This window comes from Pleurodeles waltl, chromosome 2_2 (assembly GCF_031143425.1).
Source record: "Pleurodeles waltl isolate 20211129_DDA chromosome 2_2, aPleWal1.hap1.20221129, whole genome shotgun sequence".
Taxonomy (NCBI): domain Eukaryota; kingdom Metazoa; phylum Chordata; class Amphibia; order Caudata; family Salamandridae; genus Pleurodeles; species Pleurodeles waltl.
In genome coordinates, this window is record NC_090439.1 from 1,000,050,857 (window position 1) to 1,000,073,178 (window position 22,322).

The following is a 22,322-nucleotide window of genomic DNA, read 5'->3' on the forward strand; positions in this document are numbered from 1 at the left end:
GCAACAGCGTAATTTGCAACAGGTACAAGGTCGCCTGAACTGGTAAAGACAATGGAGCTACTGACTGAATCCGTGTGGGTAACTTTTCCTACGTGCCATCTCACCCGATGAAGACGTAAATCACAGGAGCCAATGAACTGTATGAGAACTGTTTTAGGAAAAAATTCTAGTAAGGTGACCACCCAACCATTGGGTAGAGATAGTGGTGCACCAAATACTGACCAATGGAAAATTAGAGACTTGTCTGGCAAATTCAATTTAACGTTGTGTTACCAGGAAACATCAGCCATTAGAGGGACATCCCTGTTGTAACTCTGGCATTTCGCCTTTACAGCTTTGATTCCTCTGAACCATCCTAACCTTGTTACCCGGTATCCTTTTCTTCTCCTCTTTAAGAGGGAAGAACCTTTCTGCCCTAGTTTCTGAGACTTTGCTGTTCTATCCTGGCTGATGGCGAATCGACTACTGTCCTGAGGACGAAGACTGACTCTGTATGCTGACCCATTATGGAGGGTAACTATATGATGATGAAATTGTAATTGTCTGTTTGCCTTTCCTTTCTAGGTACCAACTGCTTTTGACAGAGACCGTAGTTAGATGTTTTCCAAATTTGTGTTACTAAGTTGTTTTGCATGAAGCCCAACATGCTGATGCTAATTCGAGGGTAGTCAAGGAGATCACTAATATTGGGTGCAATCAGACATAATGACTGAATCTTTGCTGTGTTGAATAGATGCGCTACTGATACTCTGCTAAATAGATACATGTTGACGCTGTGTTTCGTTTTGATGTTTATAATCTTTGCTATGCTCAAATCTTATTCGAGTTGCCACATTATAACATTGTTGATGTGTTTTCTGATGTTGAGACTAATAAACTTGCTAGTAGATTGTAATCAATAGGGAATACATCTCATAAACCTCATTAAATTTGTGTGGTTATTCATGGCTGAAAGGTCATGGTGAGTTTTGATTCTTATTAATGTCATTAACTAATTGGATTAATTTGCTGCTGTGAATATTGACGAGACTATTGATTTATTGATTGATATGCTGATTAGTTATCTTGTCTTAAGGTGTCTCCAATCAGGGTCAAAAGGTCCATCGGCCTAAAACGAGTCCCAGACTAAGTAAATGACATAAGGCGGACGCGTTAGCACAGACAAAGAAAAGTACTAAATGGGAAGGCTCAAGTTGAAAAATAGATTAGATTATTCATTTCCAAGAAGCAGGCGGTGAGCATGCTGATAGCTCCAGCAGTCTTTATCACATGTTAAACCCTACATTTGCCAGAACTAATGAGTTTGATATTTTACAGTGCTGTACTTTTCTAACCGGGGACCTGTGACTGTGGCTACCACTGACCCATTTTGCTTTGAATACTTTCTATATTGGATTGTGTGTTCTTTGCACCAATAGTGTCAAACAGACCTTAATCAGTGTCGCACCTCACTTAGCATAGTGTTCCCTGATGTACGGGTCTCTCAATTGCAGGAAAACTTATCATGACCTTGAATGACTTTTTGTTGGCACGTTGCAACAACTGGATGTGGGGCAGTCTCTATTTCAAAAAGACCTAGGATGTTTCTAAGTCCCACGTTCGGAAGCCAGCGAGCAAGATCCACCATCACTCAGCAGCCAACCGACTTCATGTCTCTGAACTCAGACAGCTGAACAAGATGATGAGAGATCAGTTATCAATGAGGACCGACTACTTTAAAAAACAATCCCTATTATCAAGCTGGCAGACCATAATCTTGAACTCTGTGAATTGTAAGATCTAAGCCAGAGACTGAGGAAATGGTTGTTGTCTAGTACAAACTTGGTGCCAAAAATCCTTGAGTATAATGTCTGTGGCTGCAGGTGGGAGACTGTGAGCTCAAGATCCATCAGCAGTGAACCTTGAATACAGTGTCAGAAGATAGAAGGCTTGTGTAGCTCAAAGCACAATGCATATATGTGTGTTACGCATGGAATAACTGCACTGCAAAACTACAATGGTTACAGGTGTGCCAGAAGACAGATGGCATATGCAGAACAAAGCATATAGCATGTATGTGTACCGTGCATTGAGTAATGCATTGCAGAAATGAGCCCTTAGGATATTATTAAATAACATTTTTCACAGGCACACCCAAAGCGTTGCTCTAATTCATTTCCCACTGAAAAAGCTTTTTGGCAGTGCACAAAATTACTCAGCTCAAGCACTAGCACATCCATTAGTAAACGCTGTGTGTCTGACTACTTAGGAATGAATATCAGAAGATCTAGGAAAATAATATAAGGTACCTGAGAATGAGGACATTTTCCTTTTTTACTAATTCAGGGGGCTTCTTTATGAGGGAAAGAATCTTGTAACCAAGATTAGGACTGTTGTCAGGATTGCTACTCCTCACTACACTTCTCATCACGCCTCAATTATCCTCGATACATCTCGAAAAGAGGATGCTGGTGAAACAAGTGGTCAATAAGTCCAATGTAGAGTCTGGGATGTGTAGGAGGGATTTTTTTGGTGGAAGGTCACCTAAAGGATGGCAGATCTGACTTGAGTAGTTGTTAGTGGTGTTTTTTGTTTATCTCTATGTAAGAGTAGTCAGTTCACTGACCTACAAAGGAACGTTTATTTTCTCTAATTTTCTAAACTAGGGGAACCTCAAAAGGGTCTTACACAGGTCTAGATCTAGACGAGTCTGCAATACGTCTGCTCGACCAATTCTATGCATTTCTAACTTGTTACACGTATTGACAAACAAAACATTGACAAGTGTATATAGGAATAAATGGTAAGTTCAGCTTTGTTAAATTTCTCATACACATACCTATGACAACATATATATCTTTACTGATGTGGAGTTAATAGTAAATCCATACTTACCAATACAGTATACACTTCCAAGGTATTTTGTTTTTTGTATTTTTGCTATGATTTTCTTGCAGCACAGTATTTCTGTAGCTGATATTGTGACACGCAAACTTTTATGCAACTAGCCTACATAACATATTGTCTATATACTATCACTGCATTAATATATGATCTACCAAAACCCGAAGGCTAGTATGAATAAGCAGCAGTTATTTTACAACTTAACTGAAACAAATGAGAACTGCAGCACTTCACTGTCTAGGTATTCCTAATAATGTCTACCTCATGGTGCTTCTGTGGCAATCTAATCACCCTGTATCTCTGAAAAGAATGTGAAAATGCAGAAAATTCTGAGTTTAGATAATCTAGCAGGGACTATCACAATTTTTCCAAATTTGTTATTTTGAAGCATCTACTTCTCTAACTCTGCAAAAGTAACTGAAACGGTGGAGAACTGGTCCTGCCAACATTTATGCATATAAACATGTATTATCAGTTTAGTGGTCAAAACATATTCCAAAGCATCTGAGAAGACCACTTATCTCTTGCCCCTTGCACTTCTGAGCCAATAGGCTTGGATGACGCTACGAAACAAGACCTAGTTGAGTGTTATCCAGTCTGTAGCATGCTTTTTGCTTTTCCCTAATACCAGCCCACACCTGTCATAACTTGCTTCAGGCAACATATCAGCTGCTGCAGGAATTTTAAGGTGGTTTGAGATATGTGCACAGTGTTCTTGAAGGAAACCGTCTCATGCTAGAAGGTGAGGAGAAGAATTCCCAAAATAGCCAGTCTTTGTTCCCATACGAGCTGAGATGAGAAAGAAATATGGCTTTAAATATGACTGCTCATATCAAGTTTAAGAATCCCATTGGCTCAGTCCTTACCATTCCCTTCCCTCAGCCTCTGTCAGTGGAGGGGGAAACCAGAAGTGCATTCACATGGACAAACTTACTTTCATAGAACACTACAAATAGTGGCAACATGAGACGGCTGTTTTATCTGGGTACCACACAGCACACAGATTCAGTATTCTGAGGATTGTAGATCTGTCCATCTCCTTCAGATACTCCATCTTTGAAACTGTGGCGAAAAGCCAGAAAAAAATAAACATGCTGAAATCCCCAAATAAAAGAAGCTTCCATCCACTGAAATGTTTAGATCAATTTATCTGTCTGGAAAAGTATTTTACTTTAAGACTCTCTAGGTCTTTAACTTAAGAGCATCAAGAAGCAAAGAAATACTCATTATGCTTCTGGTTTAATCTGTGCAGCAGCAAGAGTATGGTTTTGTAGCAGCCTGCCCAGCTGTCAGAGATTTCTGCCTTGGACCATCATCTGCTATATTTACAAATCCCCATGTTCCTAGTATTGATCCCTCTCTACAGTGTATCTGCCAGTGCGCTCATGCACTGTAGGCACAATCGAATGCTCAGCAGGCACTGTGTTTTCAATCCTGCTGGGCATTCATTCTTTTTCACAACCAGAGTCTCAAATCATGACTTCATTACTCTATGCATATAACCATTGTTTGTCTTTCGTGCCTGAGTCTGCATTAACGGCTTTGATTTTTACTAGATCAACAATGTGGCCTTAAGGGTATCCAACTGCTGAGAAGGAAAGGGCAAATAGGTGGATTTTACAGCTTGAAGCATAACAGATATACTGATCTACAATGTACAAGGCATTTCATTGTATAGTCCAACAACCCAATAGAAAGGTTTTAAGATAAAGAAATATGGTAGTCTCAATATCATAGGTAACTTAGTAGAACATATATTAGTGATAGATTCTGGCATGCTGATACTTTAATACACACATGCTAGCCCAGAGGGACATCCTAAAAAATGGATCATCGTGGAGGGGATGTGGGTCTCTGGTATATTGATAAACACGTTCCCATAATATTCCTTTTATCTGCCTTATTTGAAGGCACAGTAGGCTTCAGAGTTTGAACAGACTATAGAATGCTTATCTAAGGTTAGCCTCCATATTGGGACAGTTTTCGAGGGCCTGTGTAAAATTTTGACAAGTGTTACCATTATCTCAGGAGCCAGAGAACCAGATTGTACTGGAAGCTCACTGAATTGCTCAGTCCCTCCTTTTTAAGATTCTAATTTTTAAGTCAAATCTAATAAAGGCAGGCAAGGTACACAGTTCAGTTTGCAGGTGTCAGTCAAGCAAGGGTATACTGCCTCACCACTGGCTCCAAAGACAGGAACTTTTAGGTGGATATTATGGGCCTATAAGACAGTTTCTTGCATGTATGGTTTTATATGAAGGAGGCCGCCAGGCAGAGTCTTTAATCTCTCAATACTTGCAGCTGGAAAAACCAAGCTTGGTGGTGCAGGCATGAGGTCAGGGTGGAAACTCATAGGCCCTAAGCACCACGAACAGTATGTCAGAGTATCATAGCTCTCATGCACAGAATTGGTGTTTTGAAGGAGTAAAAACAGAAATTAGAGACAGAGAAGGCTCCACACACAGAGCTAGTGGTTCACCTTAATTCGCCTTTACTCTCTACACTTCCCTATGCATACTCATGGCAACCTTGGTCAGGCTAGGCAGTGGTTGCAGGCCTCCAGTCTCAGTCTCTGTTGATCAATGATTCCCTACTTCAGTGTACTGGGCAGCTGGATTTGAACTCTGGGCTTAAGCAAGTCACATTGTCTACGTTCCAGACAGACTTTCTCCCTCTCTTCTTCATGTTGCAGCAGAAACAAAGTATTCACCTCAGCTCTAAGGGATTTTCCCTACCCCTTTAAGGGTGGCATTCAAGTTATCTTGATTCTGGTCTCACCGAGTACGCAACTTTGGTCATGGCCATCGACTAACCCCCTGGAACAAGTTTGGTCTACAGAGAATGGACACAAAGGAACTTTCAATCTGTATTGACGTTTATGTGATTTGAACTGAGGTACATAAGCCTGGCACTACAATGGTTTATCCTGTGACAGTGGGTATGAATGAGAGAACAGTGCAGGGGGGAGGGATGGAAAAAGGGAAACAGCTGCTTCTACTACAAGTACATATGTATCCACTGAGTACTCACACATACCACATGCAATCAGAGGAATGAGGGTACCCAGTCATGAAACAATGCACAAATGTACATAAGAAGAGCTTGTATGTACTCCCTCTTTTTGGGTGCACCCCATGAATGTTAACCACTTATCACCAAACTGTGTCATTGCGGAGTCATAGAAACAGTATTCAGTCATGTGAACATAAGTACCACTTTGGCTGTACCACTGTCACCCAACGGCTTCAAGCACTGTGCTGGTGAGCAACATCCAAATCCAAAAACACCCCTTGTTAGCGCGTCAGAACCTTGATAAGTAAACTTACAAGGATCCACACCTAGGTTGATGAACCTTTTGACCACGTTCGGGGACTTCCCAGTACGCAATATCTCTTTGGCATCACAAAATCAATATATTAATCAATAACATTTAATAAGAATCAATATAGTGAACACACCATGACCTTTCAGTCATGAATAACCACACCAATTTATTTAAGTGTTAGGATATTTATTTCCCTACTAGTTACAATCTAATAGTTATCTCCGTTAATCTCATTAGCAATCAATCTCATTAGTAACTCTTCAGATTTTGTAATTAGAACACAATTAATCAATGCATAGAGAATATTTGTTCAGCATTAACACATCATTAATATGAAGCAGCTTAGCAAAGTCTCAGTGGTGTATGATTCAACAAAGCAAGAACTCAGTCATTTGTCTATTTGCGTCAGGTATTTGTGAACACCTCAACTAACCTCGAATTAGCATCAACATGTTGGGCTTCATGCAAAACAATTTAGCAAACACAAATTTGGAAAACATCTATATATGGCCTCTATCAAAAGAGCAGTTGGTACCTAGAAAGAAAAGGCAAACAGACAAATACAATTTTCATCAGATAGTTACCCATCCAACGAATCAGCAAACAGTGTCAGTCTTCGTCCTGAGGACATCAGTCGATTCACCATCAGCAAAGATAGGACGGGGCAAAGTCTCAGTATAGCATAGCTAAAGAATAAGACTCTTCCCTCATATGGAGGAGAAGTAAGTATCAGGTAAGAACAAATAGAGGATGGTTAAGGTATCAAGAAGAATAAACGGCAAAGTCCCATAAGAATGGCCTAAATGCCTCAGTAAAATGGCAAAGTATGGCTCAAAGTGGAGTGTCCGAATAATGGCTGATTTCTCCTCGGGTTATGCGGTTAAATCAATATTGCCTAATTTGCTCCTAATTCCTCATTGGATAATATTTGGTGCATCATTATCTCTGTCCAATAATTCTCCACGCACTTCACTAGAATTTTCCACAAAATACAGTTCTCATGTCGTTGATTGGCCCATGTTATTGACGTCTTCATCAGTTGGAATGTCAGGTAAGAAAAGTTACACTTTACGCTCCAGTCAGTAGTCCCATTGTTTCTCCTACTCCAGGCAGCCTTGCACCTGTTATGAATGACACTGTTGCATTCAGCAAGAATGTCTCCTTGAGCAAGTCGGGTCCCATGAGAAAGAATTTACTATAGCTACACACACATCTAACTTCTGGAAAAGTACAGATTCCTTCTGGAAGACAGCACATTGCACGTTAGGAAAAACACACTTTAATATGAGAGCAGGCAGCTAGGCCCAGACCCTCGCTAACTAAGGCCTAGTAATTTAGTTTACAAACCTCCAATACATAACTCTAATTATAATATGCTAATACAAATTCAGAACATTAGTACATTATAAATTCATCATTAATAAATTTCATTAGTCTTCGTACACATTGGTAGCCACTCCCCGTGGGCACATTTCAGACATGTGCATTATTTTTCTACGTTAACACATTTTCTATGCAGCTGCATTACACAATATATTGCAAGCTTTTCATGTTAATATTGCTTTTAAAAGACACACTCCAACACCCTCAGTGAACTTATGTCACACATCTCCTGCACAAGAAATTAAACCAGGTAAGGGAGTTTCAACCCTCCCCATATGGAACCCTAGGAACACCTCAAGAGATTGCCTTTTACTGTCACCTGACAGGGAAAAGAATCATTTTAGACAGGTAAGGATTACAGGAGATTCTTTAAGTAGGGCTGGCTGAATCACTTGCCATAGTTTACCAGTTATAAGTTACCGATCCCTTGGGCCGGACAAAGGATGTTCCATAATGTTTGGTGGCAATTCATTTCCTTTTCTTCAAAGACTGCAGAGGTTCTGTGTTGAAAACTGTAGTTGTTTTTATTGATCATCAGTTTATTTTTAAACAGATGCTTTATGTTAGCAGTTTCTACATCATATATTGAGGGTGAGGGAAGGCTTATCTACATGACGTGCCTGCAAACAATTATGCAACAGGTACTGCATTGTTCGTATTGGTCCTCACCAATGGAATTATAGGCTTGCATACCTATTCATATCTTAATCAAAACACAATGGATTTTATATAGAAACTAAATCCAAGGAAGAAAAAAAAGATTGATCAATGACTTCCATCCTGGACCATGTAACACCCACATTGACAAAAACAGCACCATTTCTGCAAATGAAACATGAGAGAGCAAGGTAGTTACCTTTTAATAAATAGAATCAATGTTATATAATGTTTATTATTATTAATTAGCACTTGTATCACTCTGTCAACAAGAAGACGTTGCAATGTCTTTTATTGGTCTGAAATACCAAAAGCTGCACGTCACTGTTTGCTTTCAGAATGTAGTATCTATCATCTGCAATCAGCACTTTCTCTTGGTTAGTTTGTGATGCAAGGCCTGGCCTTACTTAGCCTGTCCAACCCCAGACAGTTTGCCACGAAAAACAGGAACAATGGCCACGTTAGACTCCAGACTGTCACCTGCCGTGAACAAGCTACAAGGCCAAGCAGAAAGCCAACCCTCACATTTCATAAAAGCAAAGGTCCTGTCAGATCCCAAATCATTAGTAACTGCAGACAACTAAAATGCAACCATCAATCACCAAATGCCATCAACCCCTCCCATGCAGACATAAACCTTTGCCTGTCATAGAGAAGTTACCAGATCCTGAAAGAGAGTCATGGATGAGTCAAAAAGAAAAAAGTCACTAAGTGGAACGAAGATTTGTGCTGCACTATCAGCAATTTTTCTCTAAAAACACACAAAGAAGTCCGGAATTAGATATTTGCATTTCACGAACATCTGTGCAAGAGCATTGGCGTCTTGGCTCTTTTTTAAGTATATAACGATTAATTGCATTTCATGATTATGGTTGTCTTGCCTTACGCTACTGAAAGTAGAAAATCAATAAAAAAAATGTTTTTTAAAAGGAAGTCCTGAATTCAACTGATGATTGTTATATGAAATAAAGTATGATTTTGGTGAACCCAGACTAATTCCGAGTCAGAGTGCTATGCATTCTTGTGCAAATACCTCCAGTAATAAAACCACAGGCATCCACTTGGCATATCCAGAAATGCTTCTACCTCTGCGTCAGTATAGAGGCTATGAAATACCAAGGCATGCAGAGAATAGGTAGTGTCACCATCATTGCCAATGAGAACGTGAGATAAATATGCTTTGTGTAATTGAAGATAAATATATTTAGTTCTGTTTTAGGATCCACAGAAATCAGGCAAATGATAACAAATGTAAAACAGAAGAAGAAGCCTTGTCATCCACAAAATTAACAAGAACAGACTAACAGAGCCACACTGCCAACAATCTAGCATCAATTAAAAGTATTGCCACCAAACCACGATGAACATTCGGACCATTTACCAGAGACCCAGAGGTAAACACTGGCTCTCCTCTCTTGAACACTAATGCACATTTGTATTCTTAACAAATTGATAACCACCCTAGGCATCTCGAAATTAGCTTAAAGGAATCAGTGTCGATTCCTGGAGCTGACAGATGGGACATTCAGGAACAGAAAACTGAAAACAAAAAATACAGCATGAAAGAGATACAATAGTTGATAATATCTTTAAAAACGCATTTGTGCATGTAATATGTTATGAGCAAACTATGCTCGGTTTGGACTGGCTTCTCTGCCAGCAGGCTGTGATTGGCCAGTCTCCAGCCTTGTTCTTAGTAGCTCAGAGTCTTTCCAAGACCAGATCTATCTATAGATGTATTATCCAAGGAGGATGTGTGGGGCACGCTAGATATTGTTCGATCTACTGATCGTCCGGACTCTTTATAATTAAAAGAGTTGTGAGGGTTACGAAGAGCAGAGCTCTTAGATATTAATGATAACTACATTTTGAGGCCGGAGGTGACGTGCATGATGGGACAAAAGGGGTGATAGATGTAGGAGTTTTGAATTCAGCTGATGAAGGATACTATGTTTGTGGGGGGAGCATAATTTGGGATACGGTAGTATAATCTGCTACCTCTTTGGATAGAACTTTGACATTTTTGGTTGTTGAGTTGAGTAAAATGATGTTATTTTCTGTGCGCTAGAATATATTGCTTAATTAACTGATGTCTGGCATACAGGCTAGGCGGAGGATATGACAGTTTATTATTACATTAGTATAAAGGAGCTTTGAATAAATTGGTTTTATCAAGATCAGAGCACTGGATGACGTAAGTATGAGTTCTGTAAACAACAAAGCTCTGAGTGTTATCATTGGTGGGTCTCTGAGCAATGCTGAATAGTATTTGGGTCAGCCCTACAAGCCCCTACATGCTGAGAGGAAGAGTTTAACCCATGTCCTCTATACCTATCAATTCCCTTCCTTCGAAAGCACATTGTATCCATAGGATTGGACAGTTCACTGATAAAAACGAGCATTAATAAAGAAGGAATTGAAAACCATGTTTTCACAATATTCTTTTTTACAATATTCCCATATGTAAATGGAAAGATGGCGATCAGGAGAGATGCAGATAAGAAAGATGAAACAGTCGTACCCAATCTGTCTCTTCAGACATCGGCTGGCTTTCAAACTATTCATTTCCTTTGGTGAATCGGTCAGAATTACATTCATTATCCTACCACATACACTGACTCTTTTTGTTTTCCACATTTCCTTCCCATCACTCTTTAGCAGCCTTCTATTATGAAAACTTTCTCTTTTCTTTCACGCATATATTTACTTATAGTGCATACACGACCTGCAATTTGTGCACATGAGAGTCAACAATACATTTTGTAGCGAAAGACAAAGTTCCTTAAATAAGTAACTGTAGTTGCTAGCTTAGTTCATTTAACTGCATGAAAATCCGTTCATATGCCTCCATAAATGTTCTTTCAAGTTAAATATATATTTCCCTTGCTTTCCCATCTCTTGCTTTCTGTTGATCTATTCTTCCATTTACTGAAACCTTCTCCATGATTTACGCCGGCTATACTACTAATGAAAATGCTGCTTCGAATGGAATTGTCTGTTTGAGTCACTATTTGATTGTCTGAATATTCAATTTTTTAAAGAAAAAAACTCGACTTACTTTTGTGAAAATGTGACAATGTTCAGTCTTCACGCTGCCAAGCAACTTTCCAAAATATCAAAAAGTTAACCTTTCTCTATATTAGTGAAGCTGCCACCTCATTAATAATGAGCTTCCCCGAATGTCTAAAGTCTTTAAAAGACGTGAATTTCTCTCTAGAAAATGATAGAAACTGAAGAACAATGTTTCTACCTTGCATAGCAGAGCAACCTGTAAAATAACCTACCTCACCCCTCTCTGAGCAGAAATGGTCACACAGCTAAGTTTAGGGACACTCACGAACATGGGGTAACTCACTGTAACACGGCTGATGAAGTAATTTGCAATATTCCTTGATAATCACAGTAAGGTTTGTAAAATGCTAATGAGTGAGGACCAATTGGCATCTCCCGTTCTGTTTTTACTATGTATTGGACCACTCATTCTGCCCCTTGGTAACACCATCAGGCACCACTGGTTTGAGTAACGTACCACCTATACTTTTTTGGAGCAAGGATGATCTTGCAAATCAGTATTTTAAAAGCAGAAGGGAAGGCTTCACTGAACCTGTCTGATAGAATTCAGCATCCTCTAGTCAGTAAAGTGTATTCTTCACAGTCAAGTAACCAAAATGCAAAACAGAGCATTTTATAAAAATTCTTCAATAAATCTGTATGTGTTCAACATTAGAGATTATGGGCCAGATGTATCAAAGGATTTTGCATTCGTAAACGGTGCAAATCTGTAAATTTCGCCATTTGCCAATGCAAAATCTCCTTCCACGATGTATGAAAGGCAATCTCAGTGCAACTATAAGGAATCGCAAAAAATAGCAATTCCTTGCAAATGCAACGTGAATTTGCGGGTCGCATTTTGCGTATCGCAAATAGCGACATGAGTTAGCGAATCACATTCTGCGAAACGTAAATTGCAACCTAGATTTGCGAATCACAGAATGCGATTCGCAAAATCATGTCACTATTTGCGATACGCAGAATGAGACCCACAAAATCATTCATGCAATGCAATGCATCAACAATTCGCTAATAGCGAATATTTGCAGAATGACCTTTTGCACGTGCAATTTATCACCAAGTGAAATCAGGTGGCAAACAGGTGCAACCTATATAAAGAGGCCCACGATGACTCAGCCTCTTTTCCACAATGGTTTCACTCTACGTGACGGCGAGGAGGATGAGGATCCTGGCAGGTTGGAGGAAAGGGAGGAGGAGACAGGTGTGCATTTTTAGTGTGCGCATTACCCTTTTTGACCAGACAGAGGAGGAGAGATGTGATAAGTACAGGTTAAGCTCAGCCATGATACCAGACCTGATAGCTGATTTACAACCCATACTGCAGCTCAAAACACATAGGGCCAATAGTATACCCACCCGTGTGCAGGTATTATGCTCCCTGCACCTATTAGCCTCAGGGAGCTATCAAGGGGTCATAGGTGAAGCTGGAGGAGTCTCTCAAGATTTTTCTAATGCATTTCTCAATGCCTTGCTGAGCAAAGTACAACAGCACATAAGATTCCCCAAGACCCCACAGGAATTACTACAGACAAAATTTGATTTCTACCAGATTGCCCAATTCCCACATGTAATAGGCACCAACGATGGGACACATGTAGCTACCTGTCCACCATCGGCCACAGAATATGTTTATTGGAAACGTAAAAGTTCACATTCCATGAACATACAAGTAATTAGCAATGCCTCCAACATTATAACCCATCTCGTGACCAGATACCCAGGTAGCACACATGACTCCTACATCTTTGGGCACAGTAGAATTTACACAAGACTACTTGTTGGGGAGTTTGGCAAAGGATACCTACTGGTAATGCAATAGTTGACAATGTTGCATTGATGTATATGTGATGTCACGGATAACAATTACTCATTTTACTCTCCTGTCATTCCAGGAGACAGTGCCTACGCCAAGCTGTCATTCATACTGACGCCCTACCTGTGCCCTGCAACACCACCCGAAAGGAGGTATAATGCTGCTCACAGGACAACGCACAGTGTTGTGGAGAGGACCTTTGGCCTGCTGAAGTGCCGCTTCAGATGCATACACAAGAGTGGTGGTGCACTACAATACAGCCCTGAAACAACATGCAAAATCGTGGCTACATGTGCTATGTTGCATAACATTGCCACAACAAGGGTCATACCTGTAGAAACCACCGAGCCGGACTCAGATGAGGATGACGATCCCTTGCCATCCCTACAACCAGCAAATGGAAGCAGTGCAGCTAAGGGCAGGCAAAGACGTGCTGACATCACGTGCAACTATTTCTGATGTAAGTAATGACAATACCACGTCTATTTTATGTATTGCAGTAGGTAGCATTTTTATTGCCTTGACTTCAGGTAATATATGTGTGATTAGGACACAGCTATGCACTATACGCAAACAGGTGTGAGTAACAGTGTCACACTATTAGCATCATAGTATAACTGTTTTGCTACATATTAAGCTAGTCTCCTGTACCTCCCTACCTTACTTCCTACGTCCACGCACTCCACTTGAGTGCTCAGTGGCCTCGGTGTATCTGGTACTGCGATGCGAGGATCCATCACAGGGGCTGTGAGACTGCTGAGGCTAGAGAGCTCCTCACTATCTCCACCACCCAGTTCGCTGTTTGTAGCGTTCTGGTGCTGTCTGCATAGTCTCCAAATCATTGGTGATTTGCACCAATCCTTATGCAACGTCCCGACTGCAATGTGCCATCTCCACTTGTATGCCCACAGCTTGTCCTGATATCAAGGAAGTTGTGGTAGTGAGCCGATTGACAGATCTGCAGAACCCATCCAACCTGCCCATCAATTGGTGATGGCATCTACGGTGGCTGACATGCTCCTGCTGCATGATAGTGCAGAGTTCCCTAATGGCATTTGTCATGTCCTTTGCATTTTCTGCTGCTATTTGCTGTCCCTCATGCAGCTTGCACGTTTTCATTCAGAGACTCAAACTGCTTGTGCATTACTCCCGTGTTTTCATTGAGAGACTTGAACTTCTTGTGCATTGCTCCCATATTTTCATTGAGTGCATCCACCAGCTTGTGCATTGCTCCTGAGTTTTCATTGAGTCCATCCACCTTCTTTTGTATTGCTCCCATGTTTTCATTGAATGATTCCACCTGCTTGTGCATTGATACCATGTTGTTATTGTGAGACTCAAACTGCCTGTGCATTGCGCCCATGTTATGATCGATTGACACCAGCTGTGTGTGCATTGACCTCATGTGTTTACATTGCAGGTGCTGAACTTTCAGCTTGGAAGTCTCAAGGCCGCCAAAGAGTGATGGGCCCTCACCTTCCTCTATGCACTGCCTGCCTGCTTCACGATGCCTCCTGAGTGGAGTGGACTGACGCTGGTGCAGGGACTGCTGTCTTACTGTGCATCTAGCCTCTGGGGGTGGTGTGGGTTCTTCTTCTGGCATTTCATCGCGGTCCAGGTTATACTCTGGGGAGGTAGCACTCCTGCTCTGGGTCTAGTTGGTGCATGTATGAAGGACTCACTGGTGTTTGAGTCAGACTGTGGCTGAGTTTCTCTATCCCCCACATTTTCACCTTCTGTTGCGTCATTGCCTGGAACTCTGCAACAACAATGTGCAGCATGTCATTTTTGATTAGTACTCAAATAGTTGCATAATTGTATTACATGTTCACTGCCATAGTACCACTAAGAATCTTTTGTGCTTTTTCTCTATTTGGCTTAACACTATCTTGATATTTATGTGGTATTTGCACTTTAGGGGTGTGGACTCCCACTCCCATAAGGCATTGTTGTATTGTATGTAAGATGTGGCATGGCCTACTTATCACACTGCATGGTGCGAATAGCTATTTTCTAAGGGGAATTTGTACATGTACACATGTGGAAACACATCATTACTTCCATTACCTTTGCTGGTGCTGGGTGTGCCTGAGGTGTCAATGTCAGTGACACCACTGACAGCTTCAGGAAGCAGTGTCGACTCCACCATGTCTTCCATTGGTGTGGACAGTGTTTGGGTAGGTGGTCCTCCTTTTGTGCTCCTTGTCTGCTTTAGCCTGCTAGATACCCTTTCTTTGGCACGGGAACGCAAGTCATACCATCGTTTGCGTATCTCCTCAACAGAGCGCTGTGCAACACCCACTGCGCATATTTTGGTCTGGATGTCTGACCACAGTGTCCTTTTCTCACTTTCAGGTACCTGGAGTGAGTTCTCCCCAAAAAGTTTGTCGTGGTTCCTGACCACCTCCTCGTTGAGCGCCTCCAATTCCTGCTCACTGAATTTGAGCTTGCACTTCCTGTCACCTTTCTCCTTCACATTCCCATCAGTAGCCATGTTCCTGTTTGGTCCTGGCTGGTTCACAAGGCTGCCTCCCTGGTGCTGGGCTGTGTCTCTCTGCCTGCTCTTGTGGGTGTGGCTTCTGGAAACAGCATGGGCTGACTCACTTCCTGGTTGTGATGTCATCAGGCTGTTCCGGGTTGCGGTTTTCGCAATTTGCCATTTGCAAATACTGATTCGCTATTTTTTGCGATTCGGTATTTGCAACTCACAAATTGCGGTTACGAATTTTAAGAAATCGCTATTACCAACTCGCAGTTTTCATATACCCCATTTTGCATTTCTAAAATAGCAATTCCTTAAAAATCGCTATTTAAGAAATGCAAACCAGGAGCTTCATACATCTGGCACTATTTCTTTAATTCCAAAAAGTTAACCTTTTTCCACATGGGTGAGACTACCGGCTCTGAGGATAGGATGAGCCTCTCAAGGATATGGTCTTTGAAGGACTGTCATCCCCAAAAAGAGGCTACTGTCCCTCATAAGATAAAACTCAACAAAACAATATGGAATAGAACTCAAAGAAGATTTACAAGACCGGACAGACTCAAACTGTCAATGTTTCTGTCCCAAAGAGTAGTACAAGCAGAAAAACCTTCCTACTCTTCCCTGCTTGAGCAGAAATGGCATTTGCCATGCAGTAGAGTTCAGTCACACTGAAGGGCAGGTGGTAATTCACTATGGCATTGGTGATGAAGGATTTACATTGTCTCCTTGACAGTAACAATGAGGTTTATAAAATGCTAGTGACTCTGCAGACAAATGGGTCACTCCCTATTTCCTATGTCTTCTTTATTATATCTTCTAATCTTGTTTCTTTAGTGCTCTTTGCTTCACAGAACATTGTTTTTTAATACCAACAGATTTATTTTTGTCACTTCAATGTTCTATTTGGCTTTATGCCTCTTAAATTGTAAGGAATAACATCCTCCTCCTCTAGGCGCTACATTGCAAAAGCTAGAGCTTAAAAAGACATATAGTTTCAATAATGGAGCAAGGTGAGGGTCCATCAACCTTTGTCCTTCAACACTGAAAGTGGCTAAATTGGCAGGCATGTGTTAAATTCCCTTAGATGTGTTTTTGTCCATGTGCCTGCCCTTAAGAGTTCATTCCCGCTGTATTCTCAGGAAGAAGATGAGTAGCATATGTTGTGATATCCATGGAAGGTTTAGGAGAGAAAGGGTATATAGTGACCAATAGGAATGGTTCACTGATCCTGTCTAACTGGATTCCAACCTCCTCTTATCAGAAAATTGTGTTTCAATGTGCCAAAAGCTCTGACGTTATTTCAAGGGTGCACACAATGCTTTTTATAAGTTCTCAATACATCAGTTCTTTCTTGGCTCAGTTAGATGTAATTCGTTTAAATTCTTATTTAAGGCAATCATTCGTACTCTGGGCGTTCCTTCCTCAAAGAAGACCCTTAATGCTGAGAGGAAGAGAAACTTTATCTCATATCCTCTAAGTCTGGTAGTTCCCTATCTCCAAAAGCGTACTGTATACCCAAAATATTAAAGTCCTTTGATGGAATGAGCATTAGTGAAATAGGATTTGGAAACCATGTTTTCACAATACTCTCTTTGACAATATTCCCATCTATAAATGAAAAGATGATAGTTCGGGGAAATGCAGATCGGAGAGCCGAAACAGCCGTATCCTATCCCTATCTTCAGAGATCTCTCTGTGTGCTTTGAAAATTTTCATTTTCTTTAGTTGATTGGTCAGCATGTATTAATTCACTCTTATCACAGACACTGACTATCATTGTTCTCCCCATTTGCCTTCCCATCTCCCTCACTCAGTCTTCCATTGTGATACCTTTCTCTTTTCTTCAATGTTATACATACATGGCCTGTAATTAGAGCTTTAAAGTGCACATAAGAAACACTACATTTCGTAAGAGACAAAATAATGTTTCTTAAATAAAATAACTTTAGCTGCTCGCTTAGTTCATTTAACTGCATGAAAATCAGTTCATATGACACCATATTCTTTCAAAATAAATTGATATGCCCCTTCATTTTCCATCCCTTGCCTTGTTCTCTTCTTCCATTTACTGCAGCCCTTTCCATGATTTTACGCTGGCTACACTATGAATAAAATTTTATTTTGCATGCAGTTGTATGTTTAAATTACCATTTGATTAAACTCAACTTACCTTTTAACCCCTTCGCTGCCAGGCCTTTTCCCCCTCCTGTGCCAGGCCTTTTTTTGCCTATTTGGGGCAGTTCGCGCTTAGGCCCTCATAACTTTTTGTCCACATAAGCTAACCAAGCCAAATTTACGTCCTTTTTTTCCAACATCCTAGGGATTCTAGAGGTACCCAGACTTTGTGGGTTCCCCTGAAGGAGGCCAAGAAATTAGCCAAAATACAGTGAAAATTTCGTTTTTTTCAAACAAATGGGAAAAAGTGGCTGCAGAAGAAGGCTTGTGGTTTTTCCCCTGAAAATGGCATCAACAAAGGGTTTGCGGTGCTAAACTCAGCAGCTTCCTAGATTTCAGGAACAGGCAGACTTAAATCAGAAAACCCAATTTTTCAACACAATTTTGGCATTTTACTGGGACATACCCCATTTTTGCAATTTTTTGTGCTTTCAGCCTCCTTCCAGTCAGTGACAGAAATGGGCATGAAACCAATGCTGGATCCCAGAAACCTAAACATTTCTGAAAAGTAGACAAAATTATGAATTCAGCAAGGGGTCATTTGTGTAGATCCTACAAGGGTTTCCTACAGACAATAACAACTGAAAAATAAAAATATTGAAATTGAGGTGAAAAAAACAACAATTTTTCTCTACGTTTTACTCTGTAACTTTTCCCTGCAATGTCAGATTATCAAAAGCAATATACCGTTACGTCTGCTGGACTCCTCTGGTTGCGGGGATATATAGAGCTTGTAGGTTCATCAAGAACCCTAGGTACCCAGAGCCAATAAATGAGCTGCACCCTGCAGTACGTTTTCGTTCTATACCGGGTATACAGCAATTCATTTGCTGAAATATAAAGAGTAAGAAATAGCTATCAAGAAAACCTTTGTATTTCCAAAAAGGGCACAAGATAAGGTGTTGAGGAGCAGTGGTTATTTGCACATCTCTGAATTCCGGGGTGACCATACTAGCATGTGAATTACAGGGCATTTCTCAAATAGATGTCTTTTTTACACACTCTTCTATATTTGGAAGGAAAAAATGTAGAGAAAGACAAGGGGCAATAACACCTGTTTTGCTAATCTATGTTCCCCCAAGTCTCCCGATAAAAATGATACCTCACTTGTGTGGGTAGGCCTAGGGCCTGCGACAGGAAATGCCCCAAAACGCAACGTGGACACATCCCATTTTTTTTAAAGAAAACAGAGGTGTTTTTTGCAAAGTGCCTACCTGTAGATTTTGGCCTCTAGCTCAGGCGGCACCTAGGGAAACCTACCAAACCTGTGATTTTTTAAAACTAGAGACCTAGGGGAATCTAAGGTGGGGTGACTTGTGGGGCTCTGACCAGGTTCTGTTACCCAGAATCCTTTGCAAACCCTCAAAATTTGGCTAAAAAAACACATGTTCCTCACATTTCTGTGGCAGAAAGTTCTGGAATCTGAGAGGAGCCACAAATTTCCTTCCACCCAGCGTTCCCCCAAGTCTCCCGATAAAAATGATACCTCACTTGTGTGGGTAGGCCTAGCGCCCGCGACAGGAAATGCCCCAAAGCGCAACGTGGACACATCCAATTTTTTGAAAGAAAACAGAGGTGTTTTTTGCGAAGTGCCTACATGTAGCTTTTGGCCTCTACCTCAGCCGGCACCTAGGGAAACCTACCAAACCTGTGCATTTTTGAAAACTAGAGACCTAGGGGAATCCAAGATGGGGTGACTTGTGGGGCTCTGACCAGGTTCTGTTACCCAGAATCCTTTGCAAACTTCAAAGTTTGGCTAAAAAAACACATGCACCTCACATTTCTGTGGCAGAAAGTTCTGGAATCTGATAGGAGCCACAAATTTCCTTCCACCCAGTGTTCCCCCAAGTCTCCCGATAAAAATGATACCTCACTTGTGTGGGTAGGCCTAGTGCCCGCGACAGGAAATGCCCCAAAGCGCAACGTGGACACATCCAATTTTTTTAAAGAAAACAGAGGTGTTTTTTGCAAAGTGCCTACCTGTAGATTTTAGCCTCTAGCTCAGCCGGCACCTAGGAAAACCTACCAAACCTGTGCATTTTTTAAAACTAGAGACCTAGGGGAATCCACGATGGGGTGACTTGTGGGGCTCTGACCAGGTTCTGTTACCCAGAATCCTTTGCAAACCTCAAAATTTGGCTAAAAAAACACATGTTCCTCACATTTCTGTGGCAGAAAGTTCTGGAATCTGAGAGGAGCCACAAATTTCCTTCCACCCAGCGTTCCCACAAGTCTCCCGATAAAAATGATACCTCACTTGTGTGGGTAGGCCTAGCGCCCGCGACAGGATATGCCCCAAAGCTCAATGTGGACACATCCAATTTTTTGAAAGAAAACAAAGGTGTTTTTTGCGAAGTGCCTACCTGTAGATTTTGGCCTCTAGCTCAACCGGCACCTAGGGAAACCTACCAAAGCGCTACGTGGACATATCCAATTTTTTGAAAGAAAACAGAGGTGTTTTTTGCAAAGTGCCTACCTGTAGATTTTGGCCTCTAGCTCAGCCGGCACCTAGGGAAACCTACCAAACCTGTGCATTTTTGAAAACTAGAGACCTAGGGGAATCCAAGATGGGGTGACTTGTGGGGCTCTGACCAGGTTCTGTTACCCAGATTCCTTTGCAAACCTCAAAATTTGGCTAAAAAAACACATGTTCCTCACATTTCTGTGGCAGAAAGTTCTGGAATCTGAGAGGAGCCACAAATTTCCTTCCACCCAGCGTTCCCCCAAGTCTCCCGATAAAAATTATACCTCACTTGTGTGTGTAGGCCTAGCGCCCGCGACAGGAAATGCCCCAAAGCGCAACGTGGACACATCCAATTTTTTGAAAGAAAACAGAGGTGTTTTTTGCAAAGTGCCTACCTGTAGATTTTAGCCTCTAGCTCAGCCGGCACCTAGGGAAACCTACCAAACCTGTGCATTTTTTAAAACTAGAGACCTAGGGGAATCCAAGATGGGGTGACTTGTGGGGCTCTGACCAGGTTCTGTTACCCAGAATCCTTTGCAAACCTCAAAATTTGGCTAAAAAAACACATGTTCCTCACATTTCTGTGGCAGAAAGTTCTGGAATCTGAGAGGAGCCAAAAATTTCCTTCCACCCAGCGTTCCCACAAGTCTCCCGATAAAAATGATACCTCACTTGTGTGGGTAGGCCTAGCGCCCGCGACAGGATATGCCCCAAAGCTCAACGTGGACACATCCAATTTTTTGAAAGAAAACAAAGGTGTTTTTTGCGAAGTGCCTACCTGTAGATTTTGGCCTCTAGCTCAACCGGCACCTAGGGAAACCTACCAAAGCGCTACGTGGACATATCCAATTTTTTGAAAGAAAACAGAGGTGTTTTTTGCAAAGTGCCTACCTGTAGATTTTGGCCTCTAGCCCAGCCGGCACCTAGGGAAACCAACCAAACCTGTGCATTTTTTAAAACTAGAGACCTAGGGGAATCCAAGATGGGGTGACTTGTGTGGCTCTGACCAGGTTCTGTTACCCAGAATCCTTTGCAAACCTCAAAATTTGGCTAACAAAACACCTTTTCCTCTCATTTCGGTGCCTGAAAGTTCTGGAATCTGAGAGGAGCCACAAATTTCCTTCCACCCAGCGTTCCCCCAAGTCTTCCGATAAAAATGATACCTCACTTGTTTGGGTGGGCCAGGTGCCTGCAACAGAATAAGGCCCAAAACTTGTTAAGATAGAGGGGATAGCACAGCGAGTTTATAAGGACATATTCTTTTATACATCTTTAGACGGACTCTGCTTTGGGGACCCACATAAGTGAGGTGTCATTTTACTTGGGAGACTGAGGGGAAAACTGGGGAGTAGGAATTTTGTGCTGGAGCGGTGATCCTACTAAAAAAAGTCAGGAAAATATGCTTTTTTATGCAAATTTTGAGGTTTACAGAGGAGTCTGGGTAAGAAAATGTTAGGGGAGCCCCGCAAGCCACACCTCCCTGGACTCCTTGGGGTGTCTAGTTTTAAAAAATGTCTGGGTTTTGTAGGTTTCCCTAGATGAAGGCCGCACCCAGGACCAAAAACATAGGTGGGCCCTTCCCCCCAAACACAGGTATTTTTGTAATATATCATTTTGATGTGTGCACATACGTCCGTGATGTGCCAAACACAAAAATTGGGAAAAGAATCACACTTAGGTTATGTGAAGAAGACCCCTCACCCACCAACCAAGTTGGTGGCATGCTTCATCATCGGGGTCCCACCTGAGGCACCTAGCGTGTCACAGGTGTTCTGCGACGCCTGATTACAGCGGAGCAGGTTTTGTCATTTTTACCACACATACTGGTTGGATTTGGCAGGAGGGTGAGGGATGGTTCAGTAGATCAAATTTTATTAACAAGAGATTTCACAAAAATGAAATGCACTGTTAATAACTGAAAGGCAAAAAACTGAACCAATGACTCACAGCTCGTGAGCTGTAAAGCCGCGACAAGGCACCAACTGCTTTACAGTCCATTCACACACCTTTCATACATGACACGCACAAGACCATTCACACCGCCAGCCACGGGCCCAGCACATTA